The sequence below is a fragment of the Adiantum capillus-veneris genome, chromosome 15 (assembly GCF_014529385.1).
Source record: "Adiantum capillus-veneris isolate H3 chromosome 15, ASM1452938v2, whole genome shotgun sequence".
Classification (NCBI taxonomy): Eukaryota; Viridiplantae; Streptophyta; class Polypodiopsida; order Polypodiales; family Pteridaceae; genus Adiantum; species Adiantum capillus-veneris.
The window spans coordinates 147,302,073-147,322,658 of record NC_140945.1 but is presented as its reverse complement, the minus strand read 5'-3'; positions in this window follow the sequence as shown (position 1 = coordinate 147,322,658).

The following is a 20,586-nucleotide window of genomic DNA, read 5'->3' as shown; positions in this document are numbered from 1 at the left end:
AGAGAGAGAGAGAGAGAGAGAGAGAGAGAGAGAGAGAGAGAGAGAGAGAGAGAGAGAGAGAGAGAGAGAGAGAGAGAGAGAGAGATTTAGATTTACATTATGATATCAAAGTATAAAACAATTCTCAAAAAGAGAGAGAGAGAGAGAGAGAAATAGAGAGAATGTTCGACTGTTTCTAAGGCCATCGAGATTCACCTATTTGGAAGAAAAAGATTGTGCGCTACTGCTATGCTTTTCAAACCCTCCCACCACCACCATCGCCGTCAACCCTTCAATCTCTTGTGATGTCTACTCTTTTCTACCAAGCCCATCTTTCATCTCTCTGTCTGCAGCTCGCCTTTCTTGCCAAATATTTCTTCTTCCACAATGCCCTCGCTATGCCCATCAATCAGCCCCAATTATGGTGCCTGCCTTCCTCGCACCACACCTCGCCTCCTCGCCTGCAATATCCTTCTTATCTCGTCAGACTTGAGCAAATCACAATGAGGCAAAGATGTAAAATCTCCAAGTTCTTCCGTGACACACGGACACACCATTCTCTCTCTTCCACGTGCATATTGCTTCTCCATAGATACAAGATAGGTCTTTTCACGCCTGGCCTTTCAAGGTTAGGGTTGGCAAGTCTTTCCATCATGGATCCTTACTGGCAACTGGTTATCTATCTTAAACATTGTGCAAATTTTTGTTAGTTGCAGGTCAATACGAATGTTATCCTTGACATTTGGAATGGGCATAACAGACCAGTCCGTTGTTGCAATTGTATCAATTCACCAGACATAGTAGCTCCTGTGCAGCACAAGTGACCAGGTTGGTTGTTGTTTCCAAATTTCATTTTTTATGTGTGGAACTGTGTTTTAGGTGCTTATAACTAGGATGCGAGTGTATTTTTGCATTTAGTCTGTGATCCATTGTCTCGAGTTCATTCTATTATTAAATAGATTTCTTATGAAGGTTTGTGCGTGTGTACGGTTATATGTATGATGATGGGCAATCGATTTGTGGTTGGACACAATTGTGAGCATATATCTTGTCATGTGTAGGTATTGTTGACACTGTTTAATACTAGAAAGCCATTAAATTAGGTCAAAGACCCTTGATAAGCAGAGTTGTGAGTGGCCTTGTAAGTGACATTGTCTTGGAGGCTAAAGGGTTACTTTTGAGTTTTTTTTGTAGCCTCTTGAAACTGATTGATTCTTTGTTTCTTCAACTGATCATGTAGATATGTGCTCTGTTCCTTGTGGCATTGTATTACGCTTTTTCTCAAGGTGCATCCGCTTTGCCCGTCGTTGCCATCCTATTGTATGCTTTTTGCCACATGGTAGTGTGTTCAAAGTTCCTTGTGATCGATGGATCGATCGACCCATTTCTGAATATAGATTTTGAAGGTCATTTGGGATTCACTCCTCTTTTCTTCTTCAGGGAAGGTAAATTTGTTAAAATGTGAGTCATTTCACATTCACATTGAAAGTAGATGAAAAAAACTGAGAGTATATGATTGCAGGATGATATGAAAGTTTGTTGGCAACTTTATTGTTATAACTTTATTGCAAGTTCAACAATAATAATCAAGTAAATTTTGTTTAAGATGATGTAAGAGAGTTGTGCTAGGATTTCACATAAGGAGAAACCATGAAATCCTGAAAAGAAACTTAGGATTTAAACAAATTTTAGAGAACACATGGTTTCTGTAAGGAAACGACGTCAAACCCCTTTCTTATATGGTGAGTGTATAGAATAAATGAAGCTTAGGAGGATTTTCTCACATGGTTACTATAGGGAAAATAGATCAAAGCCAATTTCCTTAAGGGTGAGTATAAAGAACGAATGGACTTTTTGAAGAGCTCCCCATGCCGTAAGATATTAGTTACTATATAGAAAGTGTTGAAAGTCAAAATTGCTATATGATTATTGCATTGGAGTTGGAATTTGCTAATTTCATTAGCAACTCCTCTTAGTTACTAGATAAGAAATGCATAGGCATTGTATAATTGCTAGTTCTATCTAGCCGTTATGAACTTACTTTATAGCAAATCCACAAAAACTATTGTTTTGCTAGTTCTATCTAGCAATTCCACTACAAGCTTAGGCAATTGCCAATTCCATCTAGCACAAAAGCTATGATTTGATACTTCCATCTAGGAAATAGCATGAACAAGATCAAACTTTCTATATGGTAACATGTTAAAAACTTGTGGTTGCCACTGCAGACTTTAACATACGGGCAAGCATTCCATCCCGAGCATCAACGTCACACCTCTCTTGTTTCCAATCACAAGCCACAAAATAGTCTCTATTTCTTCTCTCGCTCGCCCTCTCTCCACGCACACCTTATTACAGACACGTCCCAAAAACAGAGTGGGTCTATGCAGTAACAATGATGAAATTCAGTAGCACCAGCCACCACAGCTGTGCATCAAACTCTCTCTCTCTCTCTCTCTCTCTCTCTCTCTCTCTCTCTCTCTCTCTCTCTCTCTCTCTCTCTCTCTCTCTCTCTCTCTCTCTTTCTCTCTCAATGTTGAAGATGCAATCCTTTCATTTTGAATCTTGTACATTAGCAGTAGATCAATCCAAAAAATCCAAAGAACTATATGAAGTAGCTTCTACTTGTTATTTGCACTAGACCTAATCTTGACAAAGAAAATCTTGTAAAAGAGAGCCAAAGATAATATGACTACTGACCATCACCGTTGACAATTCTTACAGATGCTGATATGGCTAACGGAAATAATAAATAGGCCAACATCATTCCCATAGCATGGGAGCATGCCCCTGCTGCGCTTCTTACCCGCCTCTACTTCTCTTCATGATTTTCTTGAAGAAACCTGCATGCCCACTGCTTCAAGTTCGCCCGCTCCATCCTCTTATAAGACAGCCACTTGTTTGCAACTTTTTCAATTCTCTCTCTCTCTCTCTATGGTGTTGTGACATACCCACTCGTCTATGGCTCTTGCTGCCCACACAATAGTGGCATTACCCCCCCGCCCCCCCCCCCCCCCCCCCCCCCATCCCTAGGAAGATAGTTTCACAGCTCACCAGGGCTTGGTGCAAGGGATCTTCTCTCCCCCCTCTGCGAGAACGATTAGCTGTAGAGAGACAAAGAGAGAGAAAAAACAAAAGATTTCTTGGGATAGCTTCCCACGGTGTTCAAATATATTTTTCTTTGCTCGCTCCCAGCACGGCTACTACAGAAGCGGACATTGATGAATCTCGGTAGCAACCCATCCAATACTTTCTCAACGGGTGAATATTTTTTTTAAACTTTGCTTCATTTTAATTTGTACCCAGGTATTGTATCGGATTCACACGGATTGTCTCGGTTTGGCATCATATGCACTCTTGCTCTTTTGAAAACTGTTAAAATAACATTTCATTTCATTTCATTTCTCTCTTTCTCCCTTCCCTCTTCCACTAACAGCTCCCTACAGAGGCGGACATTCACAAAGCTTTTTCAGTGACCAATGCAATACTCTCTCGGACAACGTTTTTTTCTTCACAATCTTTCATTTTACTTTATTTTCTTTTTTTGTACCCAGACATTAGCTTAGGTGCATAAGACTTGTATCAGTTTATCTTTAGAAGTAGCATTGGTAGGAGAGATGTTTTTCTTACATAATGCACCAATCAAACACACGAATCTCCATTTAGAAGTGCGATGTATCTCTAGAAACAAATTACGTCCGTACCTTTATGATGCAACCCTATTCTTTCTCTTACATTTTCCATCTCCATTGGGATAGCAACCTATTCATTAATCCATGAGAAAGTCATATTCCTTACCTTCCCATTACATATCAAAGGAGAACTAGCCTAATCCCTAGCTGCTACATCCTATTTGGAATGATTGTAAGTCCCGTTTGTCATGTTAACCTTTCTCCGTCCAAGATTCCCATTGCCAACACAAGTTCATAATTGTATGATCGTTCCCTCACACTGAGGCATTGTAACAGTCTCAAATCAAGTCCTTTCTTAAACCATATATGGCCTTCGAGACTCATAAACAACACCATAATGAGGCTATTTGTCTAATATCCACTACTTGTCCTAGTTTACATTATTCTATCCAATCTTTGTTTTCACATTATCAGCTAATATCATAGGTAAATCTTCGCTTCTATCATGTCTCCAATACACTGCAAAAATTTGGACTCACAAAGGGGCCTTATAAGGAGTTTGACTTCCTCTCCCATGTTCAAAACGGGCGTGCGGTAATTTTTTTTCAAATTAAATCTAAACTTGGCAGAGATTTGGCAGTTATAATATACTCTTCAAGCTCTTTCTATTGATATATAGCACGCCATGAGATTCCTAATTATTTAAAAGATTCTATTTTTATTCTCTAGGTTCTAGACGAACTTGTCACATCACAAGAGAATAAAAATAGACTCTTTCAAAATATGAGAAATCTCATGGCGTGCTATATATCAATAGAAAGAGCTTAAAGAGTAGATTCTAATTGTCAAATCTCCGCCAAGTTTAGAGTTGATTTGCAAAAATTTTACTGCACGCCCATTTTGGACATGAGAGAGAAAGTCAAACTCCTTATAAGGCCCCTTTGTGAGTCCAAATTTTCCTTAATGGTCAAAAGAGCTTCATAATATAACTTTTGTAATGATTGTTATCTTTCTCATCGCATTTCTCTAGTTCTCACTTTGGTTACTGATTGAATTTTCATTACTTAGAATACTTTCTTATGACCTACTTACTTAATAGTATATCTCCACCATCCCCGCTAAGCTCGCTGCTGCTTGAGCCTTCCACCCGCCTTCGCATATTTCCCCCCTCCGGCTCCCTACACTATCCACCCCAGCCCGCGCCCGCGTTGCCCGTCCCCTGCGTGCGTACCCCCTCCTCCCCCGCTGCTCCTGCCCACAACCCAGCTTGCTGCCCCCCTTCTGCCTCTCCCGCTGCTGCCCCCCTACTGTTGCCTACCCCCGCTGCGCCCTGCTACTACCTACCCTCGCTTGACGCTGCCCGTTGCCCCCTCCTTCCCCCCCCCCCCGCTTCCCCCATTTTTGCTCACAGGAGGTTGTCCCCACGGCTTGCTCGGAGCTTTGCGTCCTTCCCACCTTCTTCGACTCAACACCTGCTGACAGAGATGGAGGCTCCAGCTTCGCCACAGAGAGACTCTACCGAAGCCCCCTCGCCCGGCATGGCTAAGCCCACCATTCAACTTACTCTTTCACCAACAGAGCAAGCAAGCCTAGCCGCAGAGGTAGAGCGCTTGCAGGTGACTTATTTACGGAAGCAAAGCGAACCCTGAACCCCGATGGCCTCTAAAACACCGGGGACCGAATGGCGCACCTCGAGCCTGTCATGGTAAAGCAAACAGGGGGCACCACCTAGCTTCATCGGCTAGGACGCAAAGAACACACCACCATAATAAAGTTTTCATCCAAGAGAGATGGATGCTTGGGAGTAATGATGAAAAGGAAAGGGAAAGAGAGAGAGAGAGAGAGTGAGGGAGGGGGTATAGCGCCTTAGTACTTAGGCATCACAAAAGGATGGCGAATCCGCACACCCTTCACACATACACAAGCTCACTCCAAAACACAAGACTAGGTGGCAATTCCGCACACCTCACATGGGCAAAACATTGCAAGAAAACATACTCACGAAACCTCAAGCTTTATTTAGAGAATTAGGCGATGAAATGGGGAGCATAGGGTAGGGGAATGAGAAGGGAGAGAGTGGTAGAGCACATGGCGGATAGGTGGGAGTTGATGGCGAAGACTCGCACGAGGATTTTGGCCATCATCCTTCATTTAGTTGCCCTTCATCTTCCATAGCCAAGGGTGTAGAGGTCATGCTCAAGACAAGCATGGTGATTGCGGTGATGGTGATGGTGTGTGTGTGTGTGTGTGCACTAGGCACACACAGTGCATAGTGTGTTCTTTGGTGATGTTGTGTGTGTGTTTAGTGTGATGGTGACCCCTCTTTATATAGGGGAGGAGGGGGGAGGAATTCTAGAATTTAGAAATGAAGAAATCATTATCTACATAGGCCATGTGATTGTGGGCCCACTTGTCTGGCTGTGTGTATATGTGCCAGAACAGCAGTCTCATGAGAGAGAGACTAAGAGAGAGAGATGGGTTGATGAAAAAAAGTGAGAGGTGACATGGAGAATAAAGTAATTACAAGAGGGGAGAGAGGGTAGTGTGTTCAGAGGTGAATCTGTGTGTAGATGTGTGTGAACACAAGAAAAATCAGGTAACCACCGGGTGGGGATGCGTCTGTGGGCACCTTTTTCAGTGAAACTGAGTGTGTGTGAGTGTGGGGGAGGTTATTTAGCTACAAGAAAAGAGACATGGCGCCCTTTAGAGAGAGAGGGGGGTATTTGGGTCATGGGATATGATAGGAGAGAGAAAGAGGGGGTGGGGTATACTATTTTGGAAGATAGGGTAAGTTGCATGTGAGCTAGGGTGCATTATCGGTGAGTTATAATGCATTATTGGTGAGAGGTGGGGTAGCTTGAGGGGAGAGAGAAAGGAGAAAGGACAAGGGGAAGAGAGAGGGGATTGACCTTTTGAGTGGAGGAGAGGACAAGGGACACACGGCGGGGCAGCAGTGAAGAAAAAGGAGGCAAGGTGGGGATGGGCTGCCCCGCAGGCATGAGGTGGCCTATTTTACCTTTCTCATATATTTACATAATCATACTTTATTTTTTTCTTACTTTTTCCAATGCCTTTTATCACTCCCTCCCTAAGAGGGGGTTTTCATGGGGTGGGACGAGAGAAGAGGGGTATGGGAGCTTGGCTTGTGAAAAGCCCCCATCATTATGTTATCTACAAGATTCTCAATACCCCACCCAGTACAAGAGAGCTCCATGACCTTCTCCAGGCCCGCCTACTTGCCGAGGTGGGCAAGACCTTGGACGTACAGATAGTCGAACGAGGCTACTATCAAATTGAGTATGAGACCTTTGCGATAGCGTCCAAGGTCATCGCCATGAGTCTGTTGACCATGTGAGCAGTTCGAGCCCACTTTCGACAGGGGAGGCATGGTTTTGACCCTGCTTTGGATGTTCTAGAGAAGGCAGACATCGTCATCTCCGTCTGTTTTCCTGGTTTGCGGAGGGAGTAATTACCACTTTTGTCCAGGATAGGCTCAACGATTGGGACTGTTTTGGAGACACCTTGCATGGCAGCCTTAGTAGCTGCCAAGGCGGCCAGCATTCCCTCAGTTCGCGTTCTGGTTAGGGACACTCACACGCTCTCGAAGGTCATTCTTCTGCCTTGGGTGAGTCAGGGTTGGTTCTGACAGAGCGTGGAGTATTGGAGTCTCTGGAACTAGTGCTTCATTTGTCAACAGATGGTCCATCTTGCGAAGGCCTGTCCACGGAGGAGGCCTCGACCTACTCCACAAACTGAGCCCCAGCTTGCAAGGGTTGGCCAACAACCCACAGGACGAGACACAGCGCACACATGGAGAGACTCCCTCGGAGCCTGGGACTCCAGTGGAGGAGGGATGGCAGCAGGTGCGAGGTCGAGGACGACAGGGGCCACAGGGACAATCTCACACTCAGAGTGGTCCTCAGGCGCCTGCCCAGCAACAGTGGGTTCCCACAAGGAATCATTTCGGTCCTCTTGAGAAGGATGAGGTCCTTGCTCCAACCCCCACCTCAGCTTCACCCTCGACAACCCCTCCCCCCCCTGAGTTCCCCCTCGCCTCAACATCCTCCCCCCCGCCGCCTTCTCCCGCTACCTCCTCCCCCCTCCCCCCCCGGTCCTCTTCCTCTACCGCTCCCTCCTGTCCCTCCTCTCCACCTCTTACCCCTGCTCCTACTCCCCCCCCTCTCGCTCCAGTTCCACAGCCAACTGAGCGGCGGCAGAGCCATCTCCGGCTACTAGGAGATCTCTTGGTAGCACCTTTGCCACAAGTCGCTTGGCGAGAGAGGGACAACCTTTCTTGCAACCCCCTGTATAGGTACAGACGTCTTCTTTTGCAGCTATCTCTCGCGTTCTGACGAGCATCGACTTACAGCGCGGATGGGACTTCTTCGACTACGATTCACTCATTTTTTCAAAGACCCATTAGCAGACCATGAGGCAGCCTGCTTCAGGGTCCATGTTCTGTTCCTTGCCGCTAGGGGGATAGAGGCCTTGGACTCAACGGTTGGCTTCTTGTTTTCCCTTTGCAACAGGGAACACATTGAGTGGACTCTCGGTTTGTGTTGGGGTGGTTACACACACATGTCCTAGAGTTCTCTCACCACATGGGAGAACAAGGAGTTACAGACATGCTTCAGACTTTGTGGCAACGATGTAGACACATTGTCAAGATATAATACGATACATTCTAGTCTTGAAAAAAACTAGAGCCTCATTTTGGCTCGATTAAAGTTTCAATGTAGTATAATTTGTTTTGTTGGACATTACATGCCCCTCAATTGAAAGAGGAACAATCATGTGATACCACGGGAGACTATAAAGTTACCTCCATTGTCCATTAGAAAAGATCCTACAGTTATTTAGCGAATAACATCATTAGAGAAAGATTATGATGACACTAAGGATGTAGCAATGACAAGGATCGCTTTTGTCTGACTCTACTGAGGGGGACATCACACAAAGAGGGGATAACTATTTTGTGTTACCTCCCCCTCCCCTTAAATAGCTACACCTCATCGAGGTTCTAATAAAAATTACAAAGTTAATTTACTCCCCTTTACTTGCATGCGAGGGTGCGACAAAGAGATCATATCAATCTAACAATAAATGAAAGCATGTGTGTGTGTAAGACCATTTATTGGTGGTAGCTAGTTTTCTAAGAAAAGAGTTTATATTATTTTAAATTATGTTATAGAGAGAAGCAATGCAGTGAGGTATTGGGAACGTTTTTTTTGTTTTCGAGTTTTCTCCTAATTGAGAACGATTTTGCAGAAACAACGCACGAAGGCACTGAAATCAATGTGGTCTATAACTTTGCAGAAGAAAGTTTTTTTTTAAAAAAAATTCTGCACTGATTTTGAGTATTGTTTGCAGACTTCGTACATACCTAAAAAACAACTTTTGTTTTTTGTTTTTTTTTTTAAATCCTAATTGAAAACAATTTTGCAAAAACTATTCGCTTGAGCCATCGGAATCGATAAGGTGTACAACTTTGCAGAAGAAAGTTTCTCTAAATTCTGCACCGATTTTGGGTTATCATTATCGGACTGCGAATATGTTTGAAAAGAAAAATTTTACTTTTGCTTTTGATTTTACTTATAATTGAAAATTTCTCAATTACATTTTCTCTTCATCAATCATGTATTTGTTAACGACGTAACTTTGCTGCAGAAGCCAGTTACATACTGTTCCGATTTAGTTGAGCCGTCGATGATCATCCAAATTCTATCGAGCTACTATTGGTACATGATCTTTTGTTATATGATATACTCGTTCATTGATTCTTGTATAATTATTCTTCTAGAGATATAGTTTACGTTGTTTTATTGATAATCTCTCGTTGATACCATAGTGATTTTGATGGTACCATGATGATGTTTTGTTAGTACTTTGGTCATGGTGATTTTTGTTGATACCATGATGATATTTCGTTGATACCATGGTTATTCTCGGTGATTCCATGATGATATTTCGTTGATTCCATGGTTAATCTTGGTGATACCATGATGCTGTTTCGTTGATACTATGGTTATTCTCGGTGATACCATGATGTTGTTTCGTTGATACAATGATTATTCTCGGTGATAGCATGATGTTGTTTCGTTGATACAATGATTATTCTCGGTGATAGCATGATGTTGTTTCGTTGATACCATGGTTATTCTCGGTGATACCATGATGTTGTTTCGTTGATACCATGGTTTTTCTCGATGATACCATGATGTTGTTTTGTTGATACAATGATTATTCTCGGTAGTATCATGATGTTGTTTTGGTGATACCATGGTTATTCTCGATGATATCATGATGTTGTTTTGTTGATACAATGATTATTTTATGATGGTTTTCGTTGATACCATGATGATTTATTCATTTTTATTGATACAATGATGATATTTTGTTAATACTTTGACGATACTCATTGATATCACTACATTGATAAATGTCGTTTTATGTAGTAGATACACATGTCATTTGCATCATGTAATCACGTATCTTGTACTTTTACGTTCATACTTTATGTACCATATGTTGTCGTGCATATATATGTCGTCAAAAGAGTGGCGTCGCGAACCATCTCTTATGGCATTGTGAACGTAATTATTTCACTAACGATGCTAATAATTTTCACGACTATGTTTTTTGAGTCTATGATCTATGTAGGATTGATTAAAGAATTGATTTCATGAAGACAAACTTGGTGACAATAAAAGATTTATGAAGATATATTTGGTGATCCCGTATTGATGACAACATGAAGACATGTTTGGTGAAGCGATATTGATGACAAGCTACACAACAAATTCACGAAAAAACTTCTGATTACGAGCTAATCGATAGCCTTTACACCTCTTTATTGAACCTTTGTATTCATTATTGTATTTGATAGGATAGGAGTAATGTAACTCCTCATAAAACATTCATTGTAAAAGGAGTGATGTAGCTCCTCATGAGCATTTGTATATTCAAGGATTTTTATAATATAACTGTGGGTGTATATAGAGATGTGGGTCTTTTCCTTGATCCCCCAAGGGTTTTTTCATCCACAGTTAGGGACCCTTATTTGAGCGGGGTGTTGAGCTTATATGTGAAGCTACTCAATGTATGGCTTCTCTATATATGGCACCCAAGTCCCCTCTATATATACATCATCTCATGTTTCTATTCTACACACTTTGGGGTTCTATTTTTGTTCTCTCTCTCTCTCTCTCTCTCTCTCAACAATATCTTCGTTCACCAGGTGAAGAATCCAGTGTAGAATGCTTCTTCAAAGGCCAGCATATTATTCTATGGCAAAAACATACACCTGGCATAGAATCCGTACAGGACTTCTTTTGAAGGTTTCCCACTCAGATCGTAGCGTAAGACTTTGTTTCCTTTCAAAAATGATAGCCATGGCGCTCCTTTTTCCTCAGCCTCATTAAAAACTTGTATATATGTTAGCAACATTCTGCAGATCTTACATAACATGGCACATGAGAGATTTGGAAGACTCTTGAAGAAGACATGGAGCCCGTTAGGTTTTTCACCATGTATTCCTCTGTTGCTTGTCCTCTCTCTGGAGCTGGTAGTCTGGGGAAGTTAAGCCAAGTTGGCCTCTTCTTTTGTAGTGCTTCATGCGCTTGCCATATCCTTACTCTGGCTACAGGATAGAAGGTGGGATCTCTTTGAAGGATGGATCTCTTTGAAGGACTGCAAGTGCTCTTGTGAACAGAATCAGGTATCTCGGATTCTTGTTCAGCCAGCTTAACCTCCACTTTGGGTGGTCTTTATCTGCGCCATCTTCTAGCATATCCTTGTACAGCCTTTCTTGCACCTGTAGTAGTTCCACTTTGATGAGAGGGTATGGCAAGGATTGTTGATTCCATTGCGCATTGATCTGATTGGGAGTGAGTTGACTAACGTTGACAGAGTGTAGAACTCTCAACTCCCAATCCATTGCGGCTTTCCAGTGCTTATCCACCTATAGGGTGAGGTTTTCCTTTAGTGCGTCTTCTTCAGTTTTTGACACCTGGACCATTGACATTGTGTCTTCATCCGTGATGTTAATCTGAAAGTATTCATCACCATTCGGCTCTGCTATGGAATGTGGCTCAAACTCAGCAAACGAGACCGAGGGTATGTCTATCTGTGGCAGCTATGAAGTGCTTGTCTCTTCCTGCGTGTCTGGTTTCCCATCTCCGAGGAGTTGATTAATTCACTTTAGTTCTGCTATGTCCTTTAGAAGCTCCTCCTCTTCTACCCGCATCAGTGCTAGGTCCCTGCGCTGTGATTGTTTGAGCTTTAATTCCAATTCAAGGTCTTTATTTTTCTTCTCGAGTGCCTTGTACACTTTGTTGGTTCCTTTGATCGAGGCCACGGCTGGATTTTCTCTGATTTTCCGTAAGAAAATTGCATGATCATTGATCCTTTGTTCAGAATACTCCAGAGAAGCATTGGCGACATCTAATTGCACCTTAATTTTTTGAGCAGACAATGAAGCTGTAAGAAGTTCATTCATAACTTCTATCAGCTACTCGTCCTTTGCTTTGAAGGCATCAAATAGTTTGGTGAGTAGATCACCTAACTCCTCCATTTCTTTTTGCTGCCTATCTCTGGCTAATTGATGTTGTTCCGCTTCTATCTTCAGCTCTTGCACCTCCCTTTGAAGATCAGTGATGACTGTCATTCTGTCTTCTAACTCTCCTTGGAGAGTGTCGATCACCATCTCAAGTTCCTTGGCCTTTGTGTTGTGGTTTAATGCTGCTGAACGGAGTCTCTTCGTAATTTCCTGCATCTGCCGTGCATATTCATTGACTTGGACGATTACCTCGTCGTTTGATTGCCACTCCTCCTGTCTTGCCAGCTGAGATGTGCCTGCAGCCTCATGTGTGGCTTCTTGCTACATCGTAATTGGTGGTTCTTGTGTAGAGGTAGATGGTCGGTCTTCTTCTTGGGTATCTTGAGGCTTTGATGCCTCGGCAGTTTCTGGCTGATTAGAAGTAGAGGGTGTTGGCTCTGACCTTGCCATCTCTTCACGTGACGGTCTTTCTTTCTTCTCTGGCTCAGGTTCTGTCTCATGTGCAGTGGTAGACTCTTTTTCCGCATCTGCTTCTTTATCAGACTCTTGTTCAGATCCTTTTGCCTTTTTCTCTTCAGTCTGTTGAGTATCTTTGGCGGCCTTCTCTTGTTTCGGCTTGGATTCTTTTTCTGTTTGTCTCCCGGGGTGGTCAGCTTCTTGTGCCGATTTTGTTTGTTTGCTGGACTCAGAATCTTTCTCTTTCTCATGCTCCGCTTCTATATTGGTGTCTTTGCTTGCAGGTGATGGTGGCGGGCTAGGCATGGGATAGTCTTGTTGTTTTGTATGCGGTGAGGTTGGTCGAGGAAATCCATAACTTTGTTCTTGTCTAGCCGTTTCCTCGTCTTGCCTTTGGTCTTCCGCCTCCTTGGCTTTCTTAGGAGTTTCTTCTATCTCCATCAGCTTAGAGCTTCAGCCTCTTGGTACATTCTTTCTAAATGCTCTGTTGGATCATCCACCTCTTTTTTTGTATGATGCTTAGTTTGAGGGCCTTTAAGTCCAGCAGGTACCCATTTTTATGGGTCCTTCCCTTGTGCTTGCTTACTACGCTGGTACGCATGTTTCTCTCTTTCAAAGCGCGCTTGTTTTTGAGCTGGATCTTCTTGGTGTACGGCCAAAGCTTTTCTCTTCATCTCTTCTCTCCGAGATCTCTTTTCTTTGTTGTCAGAGCTCTCGCTGCTGTGCCGTTCCGACGAGCTATCAGCTGACTCTTCAGTAGATTTGTATGATCGTTTACCTAACCTTGTAGCTCTTGGAGAGGGTTGTCCTGCCAATATCCATGTGTTATGATCAGGGGCAGGCGATAGATTGTCGGCCATGCCGATGGCATGGTATGCTATTCTAGTCAAGACCTCTGGCGCACCCAAGTATGTGATTTTGCCTTCCTTCTTGGTGCCCTTCAAGGTTGTCAAGACATATTGCACGTGGTCCACTGGTTGTCTTGTTGTCGACTTTGAGAACCTGAATGAATGTGGTGGCCATGGTGTGATTCCTTGGTGGCCTTTTTGCCAAGAAATGGAAGTGCTGGTTGTACAAACGGCTCTTCCACTTGTTTGTGAATGAGGTCTGTGCATGTAGCTGCGGCTGTCTCTTTGGTAAATGTGCCTGTGGTTTTTTTGTCTCTTGCTCGCATGGTCATTCCTTCTGTGGGAAGTCTGAGTGCCTGTGCCACTATCTCTTTTGTGATCACTACTCCGACCTTGTTCCCTTGGGTGTCGGATATCCGTGCGGTTGCGTCTTCTTTGATGGTGGATAGAAGCTCATAAGCCTTCTAAAAATCCACTCCGCAAGGCAATACTGGATAGTGGAGCTGGCATAGCCATAGCCACAAAAGCAGTATGGGAATCCTGGGGCCAGCCAGCCATTAGACAAACTCGAATGAAATTGCAGTTGGCTGACGGACACAATGAGAGACCATTAGGGCTGCTTGAAAAAGTGATAGTGAATTCCTGTGGAATTGAATATCAACACACTTTGCCATAGTAGACTTTGGAAAAAAACCCAACTATGAAATCATATTGGGAAGTCCTTTCATGCCACAGGTACAGATTATCCAAGATTGGGGAAACAACTATCTGTACTTGAAGCAAGTGGGATCTATAACAAGAGTCAATTTAAAAGATCACAGCTACAGAGATGTCCTGAAAAAACCCATCTAAGAGTTTGATTCAGTCTCTTCGGCTGAAACGAAACTCCCATCATGGTTAAGAAAAGACACTCCTATTTGGATGTGTGGAGCTTCAAAAAATGGAAGCTTAAGACCAGAAGAATGTATCCTAGAAAGGGACAGCACAGACAAAGCCTACGTAATGGAACCCTTTCCAGAGCATTTATTTGAGCCATTCAAGTGGACTCAAATTTTAGCGACAATGGATGTATGTGTGAATATGTCTATGCCTACTCAATTTTGCAATGAGGATGGCTATGACATAATTCCCATCCAAATGATTTCAATCCTCAATATTGAAAACGAAGATGAGGAACCCAAGGACTTAATGAAAGCTCAATAGGTCTTTTCGGACCTCTATTATGATGTAACTGATGAGTTAGACGGACACTCAGCTACCTCAAAAGATTTGCGGTCAGAAAACGAGCATACGAGAGCTAAGTTGCTCTTAAAAGGGGGGGAGGAAAAGTTTTTTGACTTTCCAAATCTGAAATCGAGAAGACAAAAATGGTATAGACAAAAGAGAGACACCAGAATTGTGAAAACACGACCTATGCCATCAGTCTCCAGTAAAACATAATTCCTGATACAGATAGATGCTAATGATTGTGTCAATGACAAAATAACTGGCAGATATCCTTCAAACAAAAACTCAGAAATGTCTCAAACATCGAGAAAAACAAGGAAGGATACTCAAGAAAAATCACACGATAAGAAACTACTCATGACCCCAGTCGAGCGGAAAAAGAAATATCAAGAGTTGAGAAAATCTCTAAAGGAGATATACACAACCAAAATGGAAACCATGGAAGAGGATGGTAAGGATGTAATGCATGTTCCGTCCCATTACAAAAAAGTGTACTCTCCAAGATCGGAAAATCATAGTTGAACAACCTGTTAGGGATCTACAAAAACAAGGCGAGTCTTACGAAGGACCTGAAAACGCTAAAAGGGTAGACTTGGCTGAACCAGGAGAAGAGCTTAGACCTGCTTACATTGCGAATGAACTAAGAGAAGAAGAAGAAACGATTTTGTTGAGCTTGTTAAAAGAATACCGAGATATCTTTCCTTGGTCTTACAAGGATCTCAAGGGTGTTGATCCAAAAATTTGTCAACATACCATACCCATGAGAGATGACGGGAAACCAAGTAGATAGAGACCATACACGTATAATGAAACATATGTGAGGAAGATAAAAGAAGAGATTGAAAAACTGAAGGAATCCAAATTCATTTACGAAATTGAACACACCGATTGGGTGTCTCCAAGTGTGGTAGTACCCAAGAAGAATGGAAAATTACGTGTGTGTTAATGTCAAAAAGGTGAATGCAACTACCATCAGAGACAACTTTTCTCTTCCAATAACTGAGCATGTCTTAGAATGAGTTTTAGGAAAAGAAGCTTACACCTTCTTAGAGGGATTTTTAAGATATAATAAACTTTTGGTTGACCAAAAATATCAGCATAAAACTTCTTTTGCAACAGAATGGGGTACATTTGCCTATCGGGATATGCCATTTGGGTTAACTAATGCTCAAGCCATATTTCAAAGGTTGATGAGCCATGCTTTCAAAGAATATCTTAGGAAATTCTTAGAAGTATATATAGATGATCTATGCGTACATTCACCAATCTTGGCTAATCATTTTGAACACCTCAAAAAGGTATTCAAAAAATGTAGACTTTATAAGATTTAATTAAATCCTGAAAAGTGCACATTCATGGAAAGACAAGGAAAAATTCTTGGACATATAGTGTCTAAAAATGACATATCTACTGATATTGAAAAGATTCATGTCATTGCAGATTTTCCTAGACCAACAACAATCAAGGGGGTACAAGCCTTCATGGGGCATTGTGGATATTACCGACGGTTCAACTACATGTACGCTATAATTGCAAAACCCATGTATAGCTTGATTACGCACTTTGAATGGACCGAGGCGTGTGAAGAATCCTTCATGAAGCTTAAGCAAGATCTCATCTCAAATCCAATATTGAAATCACCAGATTGGGATAAGGTATTCCACGTACATGTAGATGCTTCTAATTTTGCTATCGGTTGTATACTAGCTCAACCAGGAGATGGAAAAATTGACTTTCCTATTTCTTATGCTAGCCGACAATTGAACATGGTAGAAAATAATTACACCACCGCTAAAAGAGAAGGACTAAGAATGATCTATGCCATTAAAAAATATAGACATTACCTATTAGCCAATAAGTTTGTGTTCTTTATCGACCACCAAGCTTTGTTGTATTTTGTCAACAAGCCATGCAGCACAGGGAGAATAGGGAGATGGTTCATAATTCTCCCCGAATTTGAGGTGGTTGTAAAAAAAGTCACTACGCATCAACAAGCAGATCATTTGTCAAGGATTGTTTCATGGGAATCTCCTAAAGGGGTAGACGATGATCTACCAGACACCTATTTGTTCTTTGTAGAAATGACACCTATATGGTCGGAAAACATTATGTCATTAATGAAAATAGCTCAAGTGGATTCACAAATACCACTTCCTATCTCAATTGGATTAATCGAGCAATTGGCTATGTATCAATTACTAGCTAGAAGGCTATACAAAAGAAATCCAAACGGGATGTTGCTTTTATGCATTAACCCTAAACAAAAAGAACAATACCTAAGTCAAGCAAATGTTACCATAGTAGGACTTCACTTTGCGGAAGACCAAACTATGCAACGAATCTTGAGACTTGGAGTATTTTGGCCGACTATGAGGAGAGATGTTCGATCTTTTGGAAAGGATTGCCCTCAATGTCAAAACAAAACACCCATACCTCATGTAACATTGTTTCAAATGTCACCTAATCCTAAGTGGAGTAATTATCTGGTTACTTACTTATCGAGCCGAACATTTCCTGAGAATATGAGTAAACGCCGTCAAAGAGCAATTAAAACTAAAGCAAGAGACTATGCTCTTATAGGGAACCAATTGTATCGAAGAGGTAAAGATCAACATTTGCTTCTTTGTGTGAATGAAAACGAGTATATTTTGATTATAGAACAAGCACATGCTGGATTAGCTAAAGGTCACTTTTCTAGTGAGACCACCGCAAGAGCAATCTTGATGGAAGGCATATGGTGGCCAACACTTTTTGCAAGTGCTAAATAATATGTTTGAAGATGTGATGCTTGTCAACGAGAAAAAATGACAACACGAGTACATAGCATGCCCTTAAGACCAATGATGGGGGCTACAACTTTTGCAAAATGGGGTATAGATTTTGTTGGACCGATACAACCACCTGCTTATAGAACCCAAGCTCAATATATCATTGTAGCTCAATATATCATTGTATCTATGGACTATTTGACCAAGTGGGCCGAGGCTAAAGCAAATCAAAAGAATGATGCCATAACCACTGCTGCATTCCTATATGAGTATGTATTCACGAGGTATGGATTGTCAATAGAGATTTTCAGTGATCGGGGAACTCATTTCCTCAATGAGGTAATAGAGTGTTTGCTTAATGATTTTATGGTCATTCATAGCAAATCAGCTCCCTATCACCCACAACCAAATGGAGAAGCTGAGCATACGAATAATATTCTTAGCTCGGTGCTGACTAAAGTGGTTAGTTTAGGAAGGACAGACTGAGAAATAAATCTCCGTGCTGCTCTATGGGCTTACCAAGTTTCATTCAAAACAGTTTTAAATACCACACCCTTTAACCTTGTTCATGGTCTTGATGCCATACTTCCAATAAAATTTCTATTGTTGTCATTAAGGATAGCACATAATATTGAGTGGACTGGTCATGAATTGTTAGAAAAACTCGCAGATTTGGAAAAGCTAGACGAGCAAAGGCTAACTGCTGTAGCTCATATCTATGCACAAAAGAAGAAACAAAAACAGATTTTTGGTTCCCAGTTAATCACAAAAATCTTCAAGAAAGGGGACTTAGTTTTAGTGTATTCCCTTAAGCAACACATTCCCAAGTTTAAGAAAACGGGAAACGGATCGTTTATCATTGAAGATGCATCTCCAAGTGGAGTAGTAAAGGTGTCCACCCTAGATGGTGAACCAGTGGCTAATTGGATTAGTGGATGTCGTTTAAAGCAATACGATTTTCCACTAACCAATGAATTGCTGGAGAGAATGCATGTAGCCAAACAAAGGAAGATCAAACAAAGTAGGTTATTGATGAAGCCCAAGAGAAAGTTAGGCTTTGGGTACTCAAGACGAAAGTTGCTCTCAAGAATCAACAAGTACCGATTCCCATCAACACTTTGGAAATAGATGATCGACAATGGTAATTACCTAAAGACGCATTTCAACAGATGATGACTGGTTAGTTGGAATGGACTTGCGCATCAAAGTACAACTCAACAATCATAGCACCAATGCTTTGGTGGACACAGGAGCTAGATTAAATGCAGTCAATTATTCCACATACAAGAAGTCAACAAGACAAGCACTGATGGCAGGAATAGCGGCAATCAAAGGATGCAACAAGAACCCAACTCCAACATTGGGAGTAGTCAACTTGAACGTGATAGTACACGGATGTTCATGTCCTCATCAGTTTGTCTGCTTGCGAGATGAACACATGAATGAGACGATGATTTTTGGAATTCCGTGGATACGAACATACAAAGCAGTACCAGATTGGGATACAAATCAGCTAAAGCTATCACCTAGAGGAGGGAAACTCATTGTTCCAATTGCACCAAGCAAGGAGGAATGGAAAAGAAACAATCAGTAGACCAAACCACAAAGTCAATCTTTTCCATCCCCTCGACAATCAAATGCTACATATAGCATGCAAGTAGTCAGGTAAATTTGGGTACCAAAAGCACAGCTTAAGGATCAGCTGATTCAGATCTGGGTGCCTAAAACTTCACTGAAAAAACAAAAGAAGGTTCCAAGGGTTAAAACACAGAGAGGGCATCTGCGAGCAAGGAACCTAACATGGAAATGGTTTGGAAGAAAAAAGAGCACTTATCTTCTCCACAAACCACGAAACCAATCAAGCACTGGCGAGTTAAGTCTCAACAGACCCCATCACACCATGCATCACCACGCCGACCAAGCTACCAATGGCGAGTAAAAGCTCGACAACAGTCAAAAGTGCTACCAACAGCTCAAGCAATCAGTGTGTTAAAGCATCTTGATGGTAAAATCAAATAGAGAGAACACAAGCTACAAGATTTTCTCTTTGGAAGACATCAATAGAAAACCTCGACATCGGAAATCCTTGAGCTAATTACTCAAGACCCAGCTCTTGCACAACATATTGGTTTAAATTACATTGATCTTCATAGCATGATAGAGCCAACCACGGCTATGCATAGAAACAATTGTTCAGTCCATGCACACAGTCGTTCTGGAGTACTCCATCTAGGAGGGGTGGAAGGGCACTAAGCACTAAGTACTAAGTACTAAGTAACTAAGGGCAATGTTTGAAGAGGGAGGAAAAATTTCGATGTTAACGTGTGATTTTTTTACAAAATTACCTAATAATGCCCTTATAATTCATCATCAAGGCAAAATTCACTGATAATATCTTCCCGATGAGTGTAAATAGTGTATATACTATAAGAAAGTCATAAAAAATAATCCATTTTTGGATATTTTTCATCATTTTTTGATAATGAGACTTAAAAATAGAAAAATCCAACAAAAAAACATTAAAGCTATTTTTTTCAAGGGATTTTCTTAATTATTGGATTTTTACTTTACTTTTTTAGAGCATTTTGCTATTTTCTTTGATTTTTATAAATAAACAGGTCAAAAATTAATAATAAATAGCAGGGAAGCTCATATAGAAAAACGAAAAACACGATGGTGATTAGAAAGACAAGGCGGACAAGCAAAAAAATTTTCAATGAAATTAGAAGACGGAAGCGGGAAGCCTATATTGGGCGGCCATGCCTACTTTTGCAAAATTCTTGCAGAATGAGCTACAGGAATCCGATCAGGAAATTTTTTGAGTCATACATAGATTTCACGGCTTAGTAGGACTAACAGGGAAATCTAATGAAATTTGGTTCGGGAAGTCTGGGTATAGATATCCAAGGTAGGTTAAAACCACCTCATTTTCACTTGGAGCCTTTGTAGAGAGAGACTTCGACCTCTTTCGTACGACTTTCCCGGAGCCCACAGTTGACCATTTTCAGCGTCGTCTCAACAAAACATGAGGGGTAAGTTCTTTACTCAATAGTGATCCATTTTGTACGGCCGGTAGCTAATCTAAAGCCCTAGAAAAAACCCTAGAAACAGAGGAGTGC